We start from the raw sequence: 19,475 nt of genomic DNA, 5'->3' as shown, positions 1-19,475 counted from the left end.
AGAAACAATACAGAGGATCAATGAAACCAGGAGCTGGTTCTTTGAAAAAGTAAACAAGATCGATGAACTTTTAACCAGACTCATCAAGAAAAAAAGAGAGAGGACTCAAATAAAAAAAATTAGAAATGAGAGTAGAGAAATAACAGCTGACACAACAGAAATACAAAATATTGTAAGAAAATACTACGAAGAACTGTATGCCAAAAAAACTAGACAACCTAGATGAAATGGGAAAATTTCTTAAACCATAATCTTCCAAAAATTAATCTGGAAGAATCAGAAAACCTAAATAGGCCAATTACAACAAATGAGATCGAAACAGTTATCAAAAACTCCCCAAAAATAAAAGTCCTGGGCTTGATGGCTTCATAAGTGAATTTTACCAAATATTCAAAGAAGAACTAACTCCTATCCTTCTCAAGCTATTTCAAAAAATTCAAGAGAAGGAAGACTTCCAAGCTCCTTTTATGAGGTGAGAATAATTCTGATTTCAAAACCAGGCAAAGACAACACAAAGAAAAAAAATTATAGGCCAATATCCCTGATGAATTTAGATGCTAAAATCCTCAACAAAATATTAGCAACCCGGATCCAACAATATATGAAAAAAATCATACACCATGATCAAGTGGGATTTATTCTTGAGAGGCAAGGCTTATACAATATTCGCAAATCAATCAATGTGATTCATCACACAAACAAAAGGAAGGGAAAAAACTACATGATAATTTCAATAGATGCAGAAAAAGCATTTGATAAAATCTAGCACCCATTCATGATCAAAACTCTCAGCAAAGTGGAAATACAGGGAACATACCTCAACATGATAAAGGTCACCTATGACAAACCCACAGCCAACATCATACTCAATGGGCAAAAATTAAAAGCAATCCCCTTAAGATCAGGAACAAGGCAGGGGTGCCCCCTTTCAACACCCTTATTCAATATTGTTTTGGAAGTCCTAGCCATAGCAATCAGACAAGAAGAAAAAATAAAATGCAGTGAAGTTGAAAAAGAAGTACAACTATAATTATTTGTAGATGATATGATATTGTATATAGAAAACCCTAAAGTATCAGTCAAAAAACTACTGGACCTGATAAATGAATTCAGCAAGATGGCAGGATATAAAATTAATACTCAGAAACCAGAGGCATTTTTATACACTAACAATGAACTGTCAGAAAGAGAAATTAAGGAATCAATCCCCTTTACCATTGCAACCAAAAAAATAAAGTACTTAGGAATAAATTTAACCAGGGAGATTAAAGACTTGTACTCATAAAATTATAAAACATTGATAAAGGAAATCAGGGAAGATACAAACAAGTGGAAGCATATACCATGCTCATGGTTAGAAAGAATAAACATCATTAAAATGTGTATATTACCCAAAGGAATTTATAAATTCAATGCAACACCAATTAAAATACCAATGACATACTTCAAAGATATAGAACACATATTCCTAAAATTTATATGAAACCAAAAGAGAACACGAATAACTTTAGCAATCTTGAAAAGAAAGAATAAAGTGAGAGGTATCACACTTCTGGATATCAAGTTAAACTACAAGCCCATTTTACTCAAAACAGCCTGGTACTGGCATAAGAACAGGCATATAGGTCAATGGAACAGAACAGAGAACCCAGAAATAAATCCACAACTTTATGGAAAACTGATATTTGACAAAGGTGGTAAGAGCATACAATGGAGTAAAGACAGCCTCTTCAACAAATGGTGTTGGGAAAATTGGACAGCTACCTGCAAAAAAATTAAACTAGACCACCAACTTACACCATTCACAAAAATCAACTCAAAATGGATAAATGACTTAAATGTAAGCTGTAAAACCATAAGCCTCTTAGAGGAAAATATAGGCAGTAAGCTCTTTGACATTTCTCGCAGTAATATATTTGCCGATTTATCTCCACGGGCAAGTGAAATAAAAGACAGGATAAACAAATACGACTATATCAAACTAAAAAGCTTTTGCGCAGCTAAACACAATAAGAACAGAATAAAAAGACAAACTATACAATGGGAGAACATATTTGACAATACATCTGATAAGGGGTTAATAACCAAAATTTATAAAGAACTTGTAAAACTCAACACCAGGAAGACAAACAATCCAATCCAAAAATGGGCAAAAGAAATGAATAGACACTTCTCCAAAGAGGACATACAGATGGCCAATGGGCTTATGAAAAAATGCCCAACATCACTAATCATTAGAGAAATACAAATTAAAAGCACAATGAGATATCACCTCACACCAGTCAGAATGGTGTTAATCAACAGAACAACACAGAATAAGTGCTGGTGGATCTGGAGAAAAGGGAACCCTCCTGCACTGCTGGTGGGAATGCAGAATGGTTCAGCCACTGTGGAAAACAGTATGGAGATTCCTTAAAAAATTAAAAATCGAACTACCTTTTTACCCAGGTATCCCACTTTTAGGAATGTACCTCCAAAACACCATAGCACCATTTCAAAAGGAGAAATGCACCCCCATGTTTATGGCAGCATTGTTCACTATAGCAAAGATCTGAGCAGCCCAAGTGTCTGTCAGTGTACAAGTGGATTAAAAAGCTTTGGTACATATATACTATGGAATACTACTCAGCCATAAGAAATGATGACATCAGATCATTTACAACCACATGGGTGGACTTTGATAACATTATACTGAGAGAAATAACTAAATCAGAAAAAACTAAGAACTATATGATTCCATACATAGGTGGGACATAGAAATGAGACTCAGAGACATGGACAAGAGTGTGGTGGTTACTGGGGGTGGGGGGAGGAGAGGAAAGGCTTGGGGAAGGGGAGGGGCATAAAGAAAACCAGTTAGAAGGTGACGTAAGACAATTGGACTTTGGGTGATGGAAATGCAGCATAATCCAATACAAAATAACCTGGAGATGTTTTCTCTGAACATATATACCCTGATTTATCAATGTCACCCCATTAAAATTAATAATAAAAAATAAATTTAAAAAAAGAAAAAAAAACGATCAGGAGTAGAGCATGTTAGATACAGGAAAAAATGAGTGCAAAGACCCTGAGGCAGTAACATAAAATGTGTTTGAGAAATCGAAGAAAATTGGTCTGGAATAACCATAGTGAGCAAGGGAGAGTGTAGAAGGAACAAAGGTCAAAATCTAAAAAAGGGAGGGCCCAGTACATTTGGGAGCTTAAAATCCAAGATAGTAGTTTCGACATAACTCATCTGTCATCATTCCCTTAATCTAATCTCAAGCAGTGAGACTCCATTTCATTGCCTTAAACATGTCTGCCCACTCTGCATAGCCCTCACAGCTGTTTGGGACCCAACTTTGATGTTGAGTCTAATGGATATAGTGGCTCATTTCCATCAGAAATGTTTCTCGTTCCTGAAGGCTCCCCATTTTGTACTCTTGTGATACCTTGTGCATATTATCTGACAGCATCACAGCCCTGAATTGCTATGTTATTCACTTATTTCTTCCTTAAATTTTATATTTTTAAATATTTTTGAATTTATTGTAAAAATTAGATTGAGAACTCCTAAGCATATGTTAGTCACTATGTATTCCCTAGCACCTAACCCCTGGCACAGCATCTGTCATATAGTAGGCAATCAATAGATATTTGTTCAACTATCAATAAACAAAAGGTTGAAAATTACAGTTCAAATAGCAGTAATTAAATTGAATCTCAAATAGACTTGCATTCAGTGTGACCAAGAATGAAATATTTCTAGCTTCTTTATTGACATCTTTATAAAGCCAGACCCCTTTCCTTTGCATTCAAGGCTTACCAAATTCTGGTCCCAATCCCAGTCAGAGTCACATCTGATGGGATGTTTTCCCAAATCCTCAGAAGCTTCCACCATCAGGAGCTGACTTCTGTCCTTTCACAGCATGCTCTTTAATGTCTTCTGGTGTTTGCACTTATAGTTCAATCTCTTTACAAAGTACTTTCTGCATTAGACTTTTGGATTTCTCCAAATTTTCGATTTATTTTTCATGATTTAGGTTAAAGGTCACTCTTGTGAACATTCTCCCTGCCTCCATGAGTTATAGTTTTTCTTCCCTTTTTAAAAATTTTTTATTTTATAACATTTTTTGAACCAGAGTTTTCAAAACATGTCCAGACCATAATTTCAAAGGACTAAGAAAATGTTCTGAAGAATGGCAGTTTTAAAGCTGATTTTAAACATTTAGAATCAGAGTAGAGAATGTAAGAAAGGTTATATGAAGTCTATTGGAGGTAAGAGAAGGAGAAGTGGGGGAATGTCTAGGATATGGGTATAAAGCAAAATGAAGAAATATGTGAGAACAGAGCCCATCTGAAGCATTGTGCTGAAATGGCTCTAGCCTCTGAAGGCCTAATGGCTGGCAGCAGAACACCAGATTACAGAGCACAAGACCATTAAACTCATTATTACCTGTTGCCATTTTTTAAATTTAAATTTATTTTTAAAAATTAAAATAATTTACTTATTGATTGATTTTGGACATGGAAAGAAGGAAAGAGAGAAACATTGATTTGTTGATCCACTAATTTATACATTCATTGGTTGATTCTTGCATGTGCCCTGACTGGGGATTGAACTCGCAACCTTGGTATATCAGGATGATTCTCTAACCAACTGAGTTACCTGACTAGGGCCAGTTTATACTTCTATGTACTTTAATGTTAAATGTTAAGAGTTAATTTCTTCCTGTTGTGTTCTATAACTTTCTGTCTGTATCACTGTCACAGCATTTGCTACATCACTCTGTCTATATCACTTTATAGTAATTATTTATGAGTATGTCTCCTTCCTAAAACTGGCATCTCTGAAGCCAGTAACAACAGTAGCTTAATTGTTTTAGCATTAGTGCTTAGTCTAGCATCTATATAAATGCAACATACAGTAAATGTTTGTTAAATAAAATAAATTTAAATAAAAGCCAATAAGTAATTCTGGACTTAGTTTTCAATTTTTTTTTTTTTTACTTTAAAGTTAGTACTTTTCTTCATAGACTAAGGTGCCCCAAGGTATTTCAATTTTTAAAAATCAGAATGTATCTTAAGCATATTCCAATATGTGCCTTTCTTTTTTGGTCATACCAAAATCTCATCACATGGATAATGTATTTTCCCTAGAGGATAGTTTTTATGTCTAAGCTTGCTCCAAGGATAGGTTTACTCTATTACTTTAAGTACAGGGGTAATGTAATGATAAAAAAAAAATTCAGTGCGAACTTAATTTATAAATAATTGTGTTTATTTATATAACAGAAAAATAATACATAAAGATTGATATTAGTTATATATAATTTGATTTTTTTTTCCTTTGGAAGTCTATCAGCCACAGTGCATATACTTTTTTTTTTTTTTTTTTGATAGTGAGTGACCACTTGCTCAAGCCAGTGACCTTGGGTTCTAGCTGGTGAGCTGTGCTCAAACCAGATAAGCCTGCACTCAAGCCAGCAACCTCAGGGTGTCAAACCTGGGTCCTCTGCGTGCCAGTCCAATGCTCTATCCACTGCACCACTGCCTGGTCAGGTTGCATATACTTTTGAATATCCCAATTTTGCGACTACGACTTTTCTTCACTTTCATGGAGACAGTTGGAATGTGGGCTTTTTGAGTGTGGATTAATTGAGGTAACAATATAATATTAAGTTTTAGAACACAGTTTTGGTTATGTCAATATGTTAATAACTCATTAGCTGTTGCTAACTCAAATTTCCTTAAGTAATTTACTTGAGAGCTATTTAATTACATGTGGTTATTTAGAACAAAATTCTTCATGAATCTTTTGTGTTTCTCTACATCATACACCTTGCACATGAGGCACTGACTGATGCTTGTTCCAAACCATCTTTTCAAACGTGTTTATGTAATATTCAACAATGGAAGACGGGAATATTGTTTCTCTCTAGAGCAAAGATCAGAACGCTTACTCCCATTATAAAAGAATTGAGATCTCTAAGCCCATGCTTCCTTTCATGTAACAAGCTCTGTGGAATGCATCATATGACCCTCTTCACATTACCCCATGCGAATTGGGGCTCTGGGAACTGACAAAAAATGCTAATATTCTGTGTAATAAATTATACTTTATTTCTGATGTAGGAGTGTCACGTCTTTTAAAACCAGCATCTATAAAAATGTGTCAGGCTAACTTATTAGTTTGTAAACTGGTAAAAATTTCTATCTACAATTCTTCACAAATCTTGACAGGTGATTGGTTGGGTCTTGCTGGGTATAGAGCTACAGTATATTTCACGGCCTCTCGTTCAGTTTGGTGAGGCTATGTGACTGATTCTGGCCAATGAGTTGTGGACACATGCACCCACCTCCAGGACTGACCCAGGAAATATTTCATATGCTTTCTCTTGTTTTGTCTCCTGAATAGATATATAGCAATCTAATGAAGAACTCTAAGGACCTAGACGATTACACAGTCTTCAGATGGAGGAGCTTGGGATCCCTAAATGACTGTATGAACTAGAGATCTCCAAGACCCTCACTGTACTATGATGAAAGTATAGGGGAAAATCCTTCATTAGATTAGGCTTTTCAGATTTGGGGTAGTTTTTTACAGTAGCATGCCTCTCTTGATTAATATATACACTATGGTCAACTTCATATTTAAAGTTTTTTTAGGCTCTGGCTGGTTGGCTCAATGGTTGAGCATTGGCCCAGCATCTGAACGTTCCAGGTTTGATTATTGGTCAGGGCACACAGGAGAAGCACCCATCTGCCTCTCTACCCCTCCCCCTTTTGATTCTCTCTCTCTCTCTCTCCCCCTCCTACAACCATGGCTCAATTATAGCGAGTTGGCCCCAGACACTGAGGATGGCTCCATGGCCACTGCCTCAGGAGCTAAAAACTGGCTCTGGTTGCAACAGAGGAATGGTCCCAGATGAGCAAAGCATCACCCCCTAATTGCTTGCCGGGTAGATGGGTGGATCCTGGTTGGGGTGCATAAGGTTGTCTGCTCTGCCTCCCCTCCTTTCACTAAATAAAAAAGAAAAAGTTTTTTTTTTTTAACAGTTAAATGCAACAGCTATTTAGCACTTATTCTACTAGTGTGATTTTAATTTTGACCTTTTTCCTGGGGAGTTGGTAATATTTCCCAATCCAATTAAGACTAACTAGTTTTATGTATTTGTCAAGCTAGTTTAATCACTTGCTCTCTTAGTTTTTTCTCTTCCTTTCCCTCATGCCCTTTTTTTCCATTTCTTACATCACTTTATACATTACTTCAGGGGATTATGCATTCCTCCAAATCACTCTGCATCCAATTATTATATAACTAAGTCTTTCTCACCTAGCCTGCAGAGCCATGAAAGGGTATTCTGTCTTCCATTTACACTACTTTTTTGCAGTTTCCCCCAAATACTTCCATTTTATTGAAGTTGTACATTGTTTTTACACAAAATTGGTGGCTTTTTTGTTGTTGTCTGATGAAGTTGCTGTTTCATACTATATCATTCCTTGCATTCATTATATTCAGCTCCTTCCTTGCAGACCATACTCGCTGTGAGCTATCATTAAACTAATTTAACTTTTATTAAACTTCCTCCTCCTCATTTTTCTGCTTAAGTGGCATGGTCTCTAGACAAATATACTTATCATTTATTCAATAATTATGAAGTGCTAGACAGTTCCAGTCATTGGAATGCAAAGTAAATAAAACCAACAAAAACTTTAGAAGTTGTGGAGCATGCACTCTAGTGGAGGAAGATGCAATAAATAATTAAATACAATGTACAGAAATAGGCAAATCAAACAGAAGAGGGATGAAGAAATACTGGGGTAGTAGGTGGTAGGGATTGGTCTGCAATTATCAATAAGGTGTTCAGAAAAAGTCTCACTGAAAAGGGAGTATTTGAGTGTAGACCTGCAAGATGAAAGATAGTGAGCAATGCCAGTATTGTTGTATCTACAGAGTAGAGCATGCAAAACCTGGAAGAATGATTATCTTGACTTGTTTAGGAGCAAGAGAGAGGCCGGTGTAGCTAAAATGTGGGAACATAATAGGAGATAAGATCCAAAAGGTAATGGGGAGCAAACTAGCTAGGCTATTTTATTCTCTATTATGATTCTGCCTTTTAATCTGAAGCAGTTGGGAAGCTACTGAAAGGTTTGAGGTTAATAGTGACATACAGAGGGTCCTCGGGTTATGACACAGTTTTATTCCTACCACAATGATGTAACACAATTTCTGGTGTAAGTCGAAACACACCCTAGCCTAAGTCACTTATCTATCCTAACACAGTTGTGAAATCATAATCTAGAAATAAAAACACAACTAAGCCACAGAAAAAGGAAAAAGACATAAATATACTGTACTGTATGCTGTACTGTAGTAACAGAAAAAATGAGTGTAAAAAAATTTCTTACCTTTATTCCTGTGGTTGGCTTACACACTGGAAGGGGCAGTGCAAGGTGGGGAGAGTGATCTTTTGGGAGGAGGAAGCTAGAGAGGCAGGAGAACCTGCAGAAGGTGCTGGAGATACTGGATCAGGTCAGTCAGTATTGCCTAAGGAACATGCGGAAGATGATGGAAATGATTCTACCTGTACTGTGGGTACTTCATCTTGAGAAGCAGCTGATGTAGAGGGTACAGGATTTGTTGCAGGCCTTTCTACTTTCTTAAAGAATTGTTCCAGGCTAGTCTGGAACTAGTTTGTCAACATAGTCCATAAGTATAACGTTAATGGTATAAACCAAAACACATCTCAATTTTTTTAAGTTTTTATTGGAGGGAGCATTGTAAACTCAAAACATCGTATGTTGATACTGTCTTAACCCGAGGACCCCCTGTAATCTGATGCATGTCTTAACAGAACCAGTGGGCTGCTTTGATAATACACCATAGGAAGTAAAGGTGGAAGCCAGGTTGAAATGTTGGGAAGGCTTTTGTAATTATCCAAGTGTAGCTTGGAAGAGGGCATTTTGAATGAAGGTGATAGGAAGCGGTCATATCTGGGATGGTATATCTTGAAGGTGTAGTTTAAGGAATATGCTGATGAATTGGTTATGACATGTGAGAAAACAAAGAGACCAGTATGACTTTAAATGTTTTATCTTGAGCAATAGAAGGATAGTGTAACCATTAACTGCGATTTGGAAGATGGCAAGATGGAGAAGATATAAGAAATTTAATTTTGGCCCTGGCCAGTGGCGCAGTAGATAAAGTGTTGTTTTGGAGCATGGAGGCTGCTGGTTTGATCCTGGGGTCACTGCCTGGATCCTAGGTAGCTAGCTCCATCCTGAGTGTGCCAGCTGGACCTCCAAAGTCATGGGTTCAAGCCCTAGTCAGGGCATGTATGAGAAGCAATCAACAAGTGCACAATTAAGTATAACAGTGAATTGATGCTTTTTTTCTCTCTCTCCCTTCCTCTCTCTCAAAAATCAATGGGATAAAAAGATGATTAGGTTAGTGAATGTGAAATTTGAGATACTCAAGTGGTAGTTAAGTAAACATATCAAGCAATCAAGTTGTATGATCTGGAAAGAGGGTTTGGCTAAGAAAATATTTGGGACTTATCAGTTCAAAGATAGTACTTAAGCATAAGGTTAGATTAACTTGCCAAAAGAATAGGTACAGATAGAGAAGAGGTCCATTGATACAGTCCCACGTTAAGAGGTCAGGTAGGTAAGAAGAAATTAGTATTGATAACTGTATTCTCAAGAGAACACACCAACAGGAATGCACACACACACATGTATATTCATATTATTCATATGAAGGATGGGAAATATCATGATCTTCTGCCTGCAAGCTGGAGACTCCAGGAAAGCCACCAGTGAAATTAAAAACCTGAGAGCTGAAGAGCCTGTAATATAGATTTTGGTTTGGGTCTGAAGCCCTGAGAACTGAGGGCAGGAAGAGATTCATGTTCCAACTTGCAAAATCAGGAAGAAAGTGAGTTTAATCTTTCTTCTTCATGTTCTATTCAGCTCCTCAAGAGACAGAATGATGCTTACTCACAAAGGGGAAGACTATTGCTTTACTCAGATCACCAATCCAATACTAATTTCTTTCATATATAGCCATACAGATACACCCCAAAATAATGATTTACCAGCTTTCTGGGCATCCATTAGCCCAGCCAGGTTGACACATAAAATAGTCACAGTGGCTTAGAAGTAGAAACCAGTGTGGTAGAAGAAGGTGGCGTTTTACTACCAGCCAAGTAAAGAATATGTTTGAAAAGGAGAAAGGGATTGACGGTGTCAAATGCTTCTGATAAAACAAAAAAGATGAGAGCTGAGAACTGACCTTTAGCCTCACTATGTGGAGGTCGGTGGTGACATTCACACGAGCAGTTTCAGTGGAGTTAGAAAAGTTTTTAGTATATGGGAGGAAAAGAAATCAAGAGAATGAGCATACATAATTCAAGAAGTTTTACTGCAAGGGAGGGTAGAAAAATAGAATAGTTAGAGAAGTATATGAAATTAAATAGAAACCTTTTAAGCAGAGAAATTTTTAAAAAGCATATGCTTATATGGATAATTTACTAAGGAGAAAAATACAAATGATGGAAGAGAAGGAAGAGAGAGCAATGCACTTGAGTAGGTTGAAAAGGGTTGGATCAAATACACTATAAATAATGACATAGTTTGAATGTGCAATACTAGTAACACATACCAAATATAGAGCAGCACTAATGGAGAATGACAAACTCACTATAGGGTCAGGAAAGGCTTCTCAGGGAAGGATGGTTCAACCAAACTTTGAATGATAAGGGAGAATTTCTCAGGGAGACAGTTCTATTGTAGGCAATTGTAGGAAGATATTAGAAAGCATAGCATATTGAAAACTGGAAGGAGAAAAAGTAGATAAAAACCAGATTATGGTTAACTTTATGTGCAATTAAAGAATTTGAATCTTATCCTGTATGTTATGAAGAGTCTTTAAAGGATTTTGGACAGAAAAGCAATAGCATACCTTACTTGATTTTAGAACTATCATTTTAGTCATAGTGTGGAAGATGGATTGAATGGAGTAAATTCAGGTGAGAGATGATAAACATTGAAATAGTAATGTAGTAGAGTAGATAAAGAAAATGGTCTGGATTTTATTATTGCATAAGAAATGATCTGTTTAAACATAACCAAATAGCTGCCAGATATTAATTGGACTTACTGTGGTGATCATTTCACAATACTATGGTACCTTGAGATACGGTTTAATTTGTTCTGTAACCAAGCTCATAAGTCAGTCAACTTGTATATCAAACAAATTTCTCCCATTTAAAATAACTGAAATAGATTTAATCCATTCCAGCCCTGTGAAACATCCCCAAACCATCCTAAATTATGAAAAAAGACATTTATAATTAAAAAACACACATGTATACTTTACCAATGCATAACAAAATATATGAAATAAAAGAAAAAAGTGTTATTTAGTACTGTATTCTTACATTGGAGATAGACAAGTATGGCTAACAGAGATGAATGGTAGAGGAGGAGGGAGAGAGGAAGGGATGCAGGCACTATAGACACATAAACTAAAACTGCAGTTTCTTAACACTAAATGTAAACTAAAACTACATTTTCTTTACTTTATACAAAGCTAAAACTGCACTTTCTTTACTTAAAATGAAACCACAAAAACTTAATTGTTAAAAAAATGCACTTTCTTAACTTTAAACTTAACCTAAGCTTAACCTTACATATTTTTTATTTAATCATCACTTGTTTTTGCCTTTTTGGCTACACTTTCGGCTTGCAGGCCTTTCGAGTAAAAATCTATCCAAAGACGTTTGCTTTTGCCTGCCTTTTAAAATGTTATGGAAATGTGACAAACAAGTGTCATTAAAAAGTGCTGAAGCACGATCAGTTGAAACTTTTTCTGGGTGTTTCTTTTCAATGAAACTTGAAAGCTTCTCCCACATTGCCAGCATGTCTTTAATTTCACTTGTAGAAATCACTTCCTCCGACTCTAACTCCTCCTCACTACAATCTCTTGCAGAAGTTCTGTATGTTGCATCATCTGTAGCTCCTTCAACTCCTCAGTTGAGAGTTCCTTCTCATGTTCCTCAATGAGCTCATTTATTTCACCCTCATCTACCTCCAGACCCATTGACTTTCTGAGGGATGCAATCTCTTCCAACTCTTCTACCTCAGTCTCGGTCTCTAGTTCAAATCCTTCAAAGTCTCTGTCTGCAATGTCAGGCCATTACTTTTTCCATGCTGAGTTCAAGGTTCTTCTTGTAACCTCTTGCCATGCCAAGTCAACAATGTGTAAACATATCATGATGTTGTAGTGATCATTCCAAAACTCTTGAAGGGTTAGAATCATATTCTCAGTTAGCTCAAAGCAGCAGCAGAACAAGTGCTTTGTGTAAAGCTTTTTAAAGTTGGACATGACCTGCTGATCCATAGGTTGCAAAATTGAAGTCATATTGGGTGGGAGATAGAGGACTTTCATGAATTTGAACTCACTGAGAATGTCATCTTCAAGACCAGGTGGGTGGGCTGGAGCATTATCAAGGATTAGTAATGCTTTCATTGGGAGTTTATTTTCTTGAAAATATTTCTTCACTACAGGACCAAAGACACATAACCCATGCCCTAGCATTGGCGTGCCACATAACCTGTAGTTTTTCTTTAAGAATCTTGTGAGTCTTAAAGGCTCCAGGATTTTTGGAATGATACACTGGCAGTGGCTTTACTTTACAGTCACCGTTAGCATTTGCACACAATGCAAGGGTCAGATGGTCCTTCATGGGTTTATGGCCTGGCAGCTTCTTCTCCTCTGTGATGATGAAAGTCCTCCGGGGCATTTTTTTCCCAAAACAATCCTGTTTCATCACAGTTGAACACTTGTTGGGGGATGTAGCCTTTCTTTGCGATAAGTGCAGCAAAATATGCGATGTACTCCTCAGCTGCCTTAATCTTAGCACTCGCAGCTTTACCATGCCTCACCACCAAGTGGATGCCAGATCTCTTCTTAAAATTTTCAAACCATGGCCCTGGCCGGTTGGCTCAGTGGTAGAGCGTCGGCCTGGAGTGCGGAAGTCCCAGGTTTGATTCCCCGCCAGGGCACACAGGAGAAGCGCCCATCTGCTTCTCCACCCTTTCCCCTCTCCTTCCTTTCTGTCTCTCTCTTCCCCTCCTGTAGCCAAGGCTCCATTGGAGCAAAGATGGCCTGGGTACTGTGGATGGCTCCATGGCCTCTGCCTCAGGTGCTAGACTGGCTCTGGTCGCAACAGAGCGATGCCCTGGATGGGCAGAGCATCATCCCCTGGTGGGCGTGCCGGGTGGATCCTGGTCGGGCGCATGTGAGAGTCTGTCTGACTGCCTCCCCTTTTCCAGCTTCAGAAAAATACAAAAAAAAAAAATTCAAACCAGCTGTGACTTGCCTTAAACGTATCTTCTGTTGCCTCTTTTGAGGTTGATGGTTCTTTCTTCTTCAAGTCGCAGTAAATAATACGTGCCTTTTTGCATATTACAGTCTCCATCACTGTATATCCTGCCAGCTCTTTCTCTTTCACCCACACCAGCAGAAGCTTCTCCATTTATTCATGGATATTTGTCCTTAATTGGGACAGAATTGTAGTTCCTTTCACTGAATTTATGCTTTTGATGGCATCCTTTTGTTTAAGAATGGTACAAATTGTAGCTATATTGCAGTTGTACAGCCTTGCCAGTTCAATCACTCGTACAGCACACTCATGTTTTTCTATTATTTCTTACTTTACTTCTATCAACATCATTCTCTTCTTCTCACCACTGTCCTTTACACTCACTTTCTTTGGCCCCATGACAGCACACAAAAAAGTTAGTAAAAAATGCAAAAATGAGGCATGAACGAGTACAGCACACGAGATTCAACTTGATTTTGTGGGTAACACATGAGAAAGAATGAGATGCTGGTGTTGTGCTGCAGATACTGGACCCATGCACCAATGCGCCAACTAGCAGCAGCTTCCCGAATCATGACTTGTATCTTGGAATTTCGCTTGGCTCTTGAACAAAAATACAGACTGAGTCACAGCTCGTATCCTAAAAAATTTGTATGTTGGTCTGCTCGTATCTCAAGATACCACCGTTATTATATACAAATATAGACTCATTATGTTGTACACCTGAAAGTGACATAATTTATAGGTCAATTATACCTTAATAAATAAAATTAATGTAAAAAGTATATAACCAACTAGCCAATGAAATGACTAACTATGGAAAGCAATGGAGAAAGGCAGATTCTAAGGTGATTCTTAGATTTCTGATACATGTGACAAAAGGATGTAAGAACTATAGGTAGAGAAGAAACTTGGGAGGGGATATATCTGGCATAGTTTTATGTATCATATATTGTAAGAGGAACCTGTGGGATATTGAGGTGAGTATGTCTATCAGACAGTCAGAAATGTGGGTCTAGAGCTTAGGAGTGTAACCTCTGGCCTGGGAATACAAATGTGAACATCCCTGGTATATTTCTGATGGTAAATGAAGTAGTGCAATGATGATATAAGAAGAAAATGAGGTTGAAAGCTCATTCAATAGAATAAAATTCAGTTATCTAGAAGGCAGTTATTTAGCACTTCAGTTAACTAGAACCCTTTGGTGTATGTGAGAGAGAAAAATAGACTTTAAAGGAACACTACCAATTAACACAATGATTTTAAAATAAAAGCAACAGTCTGCATATCTGTAAATAAGTCCAAATCTATGTTGTGTTTTTCATTCTGTGACAGCACAATGGAAAAATAATCATCCTAATGATAAATCTAAAAAACTTCAAGATTTTAGTCATCAAAGAGTGATGAAATTCATCTATTTTACTTACTAAAGCAAGATACTGAGTGAAAAAGCTTAGAAAGATTATGACTAAAGTAATAAAATATTTTTCAGTTAATTATGTTGGTTATTCATTTATTTATTCAGCCAATCAATCAATTGGTTCTCAATTTCTTTCTTTTCTTTATTTTTTTACAGAGACAGAGAGAGAGTCAGAAGGATAGACAGGGACAAACAGACAGGAACAGAGAGAGATGAGAAGCATCAATCATTAGTTTTTCATTGCGACACCTTAGTTGTTCATTGATTGCTTTCTCTTATGTGCCTTGACGGGGAGGGGGGACTACAACAGACTGAGTGACCCTTTGCTCAAGCTGGCGGCCTTGGGTCCAAGCTGGGGAGCTTTGCTCAAACCAGATGAGCCCGCACTCAAGCTGGTGACCTCGGGGTCTTGAACCTGGGTCCTCTGCATCCCAGTCCGATGCTCTATTCACTGTGCCACCGCCTGGTCAGGCTGGTTTTCAATTTCTAAGGATTTTAGTTTCAGTTTAGAGTATACATATATCTAGATTTATCTAGGTTATAAGTAGTGTTTACATCGCATCTGGCAAAATTATATTTTTAAAGAATATTCTGTTCATGGAGGCACGATGGAATTCTTTTACTGAGAAAATAGCTAGTAATTTTCCACCTGTATGACAAAAACACTGATGTGGCAGCACCTCCCAAAACCTCACTAATATTGTAAAGGTTAAACAGACTTTAACAACAACATTCATTTTATGCTGTACAACTTTCTACTATATCACAGTTCTTACCAATTTAATGCCATATCCCTAGATTCTTCAAAATGAGAGAAGTGACATATTTCACAGGCAACAAGAAAGCAGAGACTCTGGGAAGCCTCTCTCCTGCCTGCTTTTCAGTTTTTTCCTTAGTGACAGGTGCTCCCTTGACTCACTCAGCAGTCAGGATTCGGGCCACTGTGAAAATGGAAGGAGCTTCAAGATTAGCCCTGACTCTCAGAGCATGAAACGACCATGCAAATTTCCCTTTGTTCACAAAATCCACTTTTTTGGAATGACTTTAGTCTTGGCCCACTTTGTACTAATAGGATTTTGCTAGACTTCTTCTTTTTCTAGATTTTATTTAGAAAATTAAATTTACAGGGGTGACATTGATCAATAAGAGTACATAGTTTTCAGGTAAACATTTTTATAGCATTTGAACTGCTGACTATGTTGTGTACCCATCACCCAAAGTCAAATCATTTGGATTTTGCCAGACTTCTAACAAGTGATTTTACAGAATTTTAGGTTCATATGGTGTTAATGCAGCAGAGACGTTGGGCGGTATTTCTTTAGTGAGGAGGAAACAGAAGTCAGGCTTTATCCTTTTTTGCACCTCCTACCTGGGAATTGTCATTTCCTCGTTCTTTGCTGCAGCACTGGCGGGCTCTGGTATTTCTTTTAGTTGTCACCCAGGAGACTGCCAATCTATATACACAGAGCCTTTTCTTCAGGGTGGCTTCTTAATTTAGAGTGTATAGCAATAGCTTTTCTATAGTGAGAAAGTCACTTCCTCAACCTATTTTTTGTTCCACTCACCCTGTAAACAGTTTCTAGTGTTTCCCAAGGCTGTGCTTCTTTTGGATATATATGGGTCTCTAGGTGTAATAGAGGACCCCGACCTCTTAGAGCTGGCAAGAAAATTAGAGACCATGAAGTGCCTCATTTTGAGTAGAAGAGCTTTGAAAGGCAAACAAACAACAATAAGTAATCTCTTAAATATATACTTCAACATGAAAAACATCCAGGTATCTGTATAACATCATGTATAGATCACTTTTCCAAATGAGCAGAAGGCAGACAAAGCTGAAATGGTTGTTTGGAGAACTGCTTATAAATTCCTTAGTGATTTGGGCACAAATTTATGCATTCAAAAATGTAATCCAAAAAGTATTTCTTTGAGAATTTCTTTCCCAGGAAGCTAACATTTAGCCATTACACGGAGGATCTGAGACCGAGTCAAAATACTAAGTTTGAGTCCTAGTTCTTTCGGTATGTGAACTTGCACAGGTCCGATAACCTTCACAACTCACATTCTCATCTAAAAACTGGCACTGATACCTGTGCTGCCTGTATTTCAGGTCTCTGGAGAGAAAATTGGAATAGTACACGTGAACGACACTGAATCTAAGAAATAATAATCTATGGTGTCAGTATGAGTACAAAACAATGAGATACTTTGAAAATATTCAAAATAAGTTAAAATATTCTAAAGAAGATAATTCCTTTTTTATACATCCAATAGCATGTTTCTCTGCATTTCTTTCCCCAAAGCCCTAGTACATTTAAAAAACCTAAACTGATATCCTGGCAGCCAGAGCCAATCCAGGTTTTGTGAGGGCTGAAACATATACAATTTGAGGGGCCCTTTTTAAGGGAGTAATACAAATTGGCACAAAGGCTTAATTAATATTCATTTATAATGAGAAATCACAACATATCAAAAACATTTTAGGCTAACAGATACCAGAAACATACAATTAAAACAATAGTATGTTTTTGATCATTTATATTACCTGACAACTCTAGAATCATGTTTATAAGCTACACATTTTGGCTGCATGCCTTTTGATCACTTCTTCATATGACAACTTTATAATATAAATTTCTGTAGAGATAGTTTGTATATAAGTGGTTTTTCTTTTCTAGTATGGTTGATGACAATTTCTTTTTTACTATTGAGAGTTGGGTTGCAGGAGACATGTGACTTCATACACAGATGTTCTTGCTGTTTGTGGGGCTTTAATGGTTTAGTGCCCTACAATACAGGAAAGCTAATATATTCTAGACCTTGTGATTTCCATCAAAATACTGTACAATGTATTTGTAATTATATATTCTGCATTATCATATATATTTATGACAGAAGAGAGATTTCATTTTGACTAGGAATAACTGAGAATTGAACTTTCAATTTTATACATCTGATGACAAGAAGAATTATTTTCAGACTAGCTTCTGGCCTTATAAATTTCAAGCTTTGTTTTTCCTCTTTTATCATGTACTTCTGATGTCAGAGGTCTCAGGATACAACCCTATCATGCTATTATGTCTGGTCCTGTATTTTGTAGTTAATTCAGCAGGTCAGTTGTCAGCAGAAGGTGTTCTTAGAAATCATTTTTACAGGGGGAAGTTAACAATAACTTCAACATGCAAATAAATAAGAACCATATAAATATATCCTAATAGATCCAAATAAAATGTATCCTTTTCTCAGCTTCCTGTTAGCTGGATCCCTGAATCATCTTGGGACCTCCAGTCCATCAAAACAAGGCAAAATGGGCATGGAAGAGAAATGGAAGTGGAAAAAGAAAGCAATCTTAACTAATTGTGATTAAATATCTTATCTACACTGTATAAACACATTGCCTTAAGACACGACTCTTAAGCCCCCTCTTTGAAAGGGCTTATTTAAGTGAGACTCCTGAGGCTGAAGTGTATTTAGCTTCTCAGTGACTGTACACCCCTAAGAGAAACTCTTCTTACAAAGCATGAGTTTGCCTTTCACATCCTATGTCTTTATTACAACTTGCCTATATCTTTGTTTCCTGGGGCTGCCATAACAAATTTTCACTAACTTGATGGCTAAAAGCAATAGATATTTATTCTTCAACATTTTTGTCCAAATCAAAGTATTGGCAGAACCTTTCTCCCTCTGAAGGCTTTAGGTGGAGAACTCTTTCTTGTCTCATCCAGTTTCTGTTGCCTCCAGGCGTTCCTTGGCTTACGTCTGTGTAACTCTGCCTCTGTTTTCACGTGGCCTTCTGTGTGTCTGTCCTCTTCTCCCTTGTGTAAGGAAACCTGTCGCTGGATTTAGGCCTTGCCCAGACAATCCCAGGATGATATCACCTCAAGGTGCTTAACTTAATTACATCTGGAAAGACCCTTTCTCCAAATAAGGTTATAGTCACAGGGGTTTAGAGAATAAGAAATGGAAAAAAATTGTAAGAGGCCACCATTCCACTACACTTTACTGCCCTTAACATGTGTCATTTGGGAACAAAAAATGGGTTCTAACTAACTTATATAAAGAGAGACCAGCACTGTTTATACATCGCTGAATTATTATCTAGTTTCCTGAAATTTCAAATTCATACAGTTTTTAGATTTTAAGCCAGTGAGATTCTCAAAAATAATTACTATTTTATAGCCAATCCTTCTACATATTTTAAAGTATAAACAATCTTTATTTTAATGGTTTGATATGTCATGATCTGTGAATCAAGGGCTACAAGGACAATAGAAAACCTAATGTGCAATAGGAATGGCCAATCCAATTACAAAAGCAATAGACACATGGCCAACCAGTGGTTTTGCAATGTTGTATGTTTTCATGCAACAGAATGTGGTTCCCCATGGAAGCATTTATTAGTAGGAGATGTAAGTGCAGATGTGATCTCTAATGGATGTTATGGGGTAGTACTATCTGTCTGGTTCCACAGAATCTGTGACTTAAGGCTACACTAAAACAAGTTTATGAGACCTTCAGGCGAGCTCAGTGGCAAGATTACAGTCAAATCTAGGGATATATTACCAGGATGTGGACACTCATGAAAAATAACAATTGCAGAATAGTATTAGGATGTGTGCTGAAACATTCCCTTCTGACATCCTCTGAGCAGTTTATCTGCAGCATGTTTTTACTGGACCAATCTT

Source organism: Saccopteryx bilineata, chromosome 5 (genome assembly GCF_036850765.1).
Source record: "Saccopteryx bilineata isolate mSacBil1 chromosome 5, mSacBil1_pri_phased_curated, whole genome shotgun sequence".
Lineage (NCBI taxonomy): Eukaryota > Metazoa > Chordata > Mammalia > Chiroptera > Emballonuridae > Saccopteryx > Saccopteryx bilineata.
The sequence above is the reverse complement of the archived record's forward strand: the minus strand, read 5'-3'. Positions refer to the sequence as shown.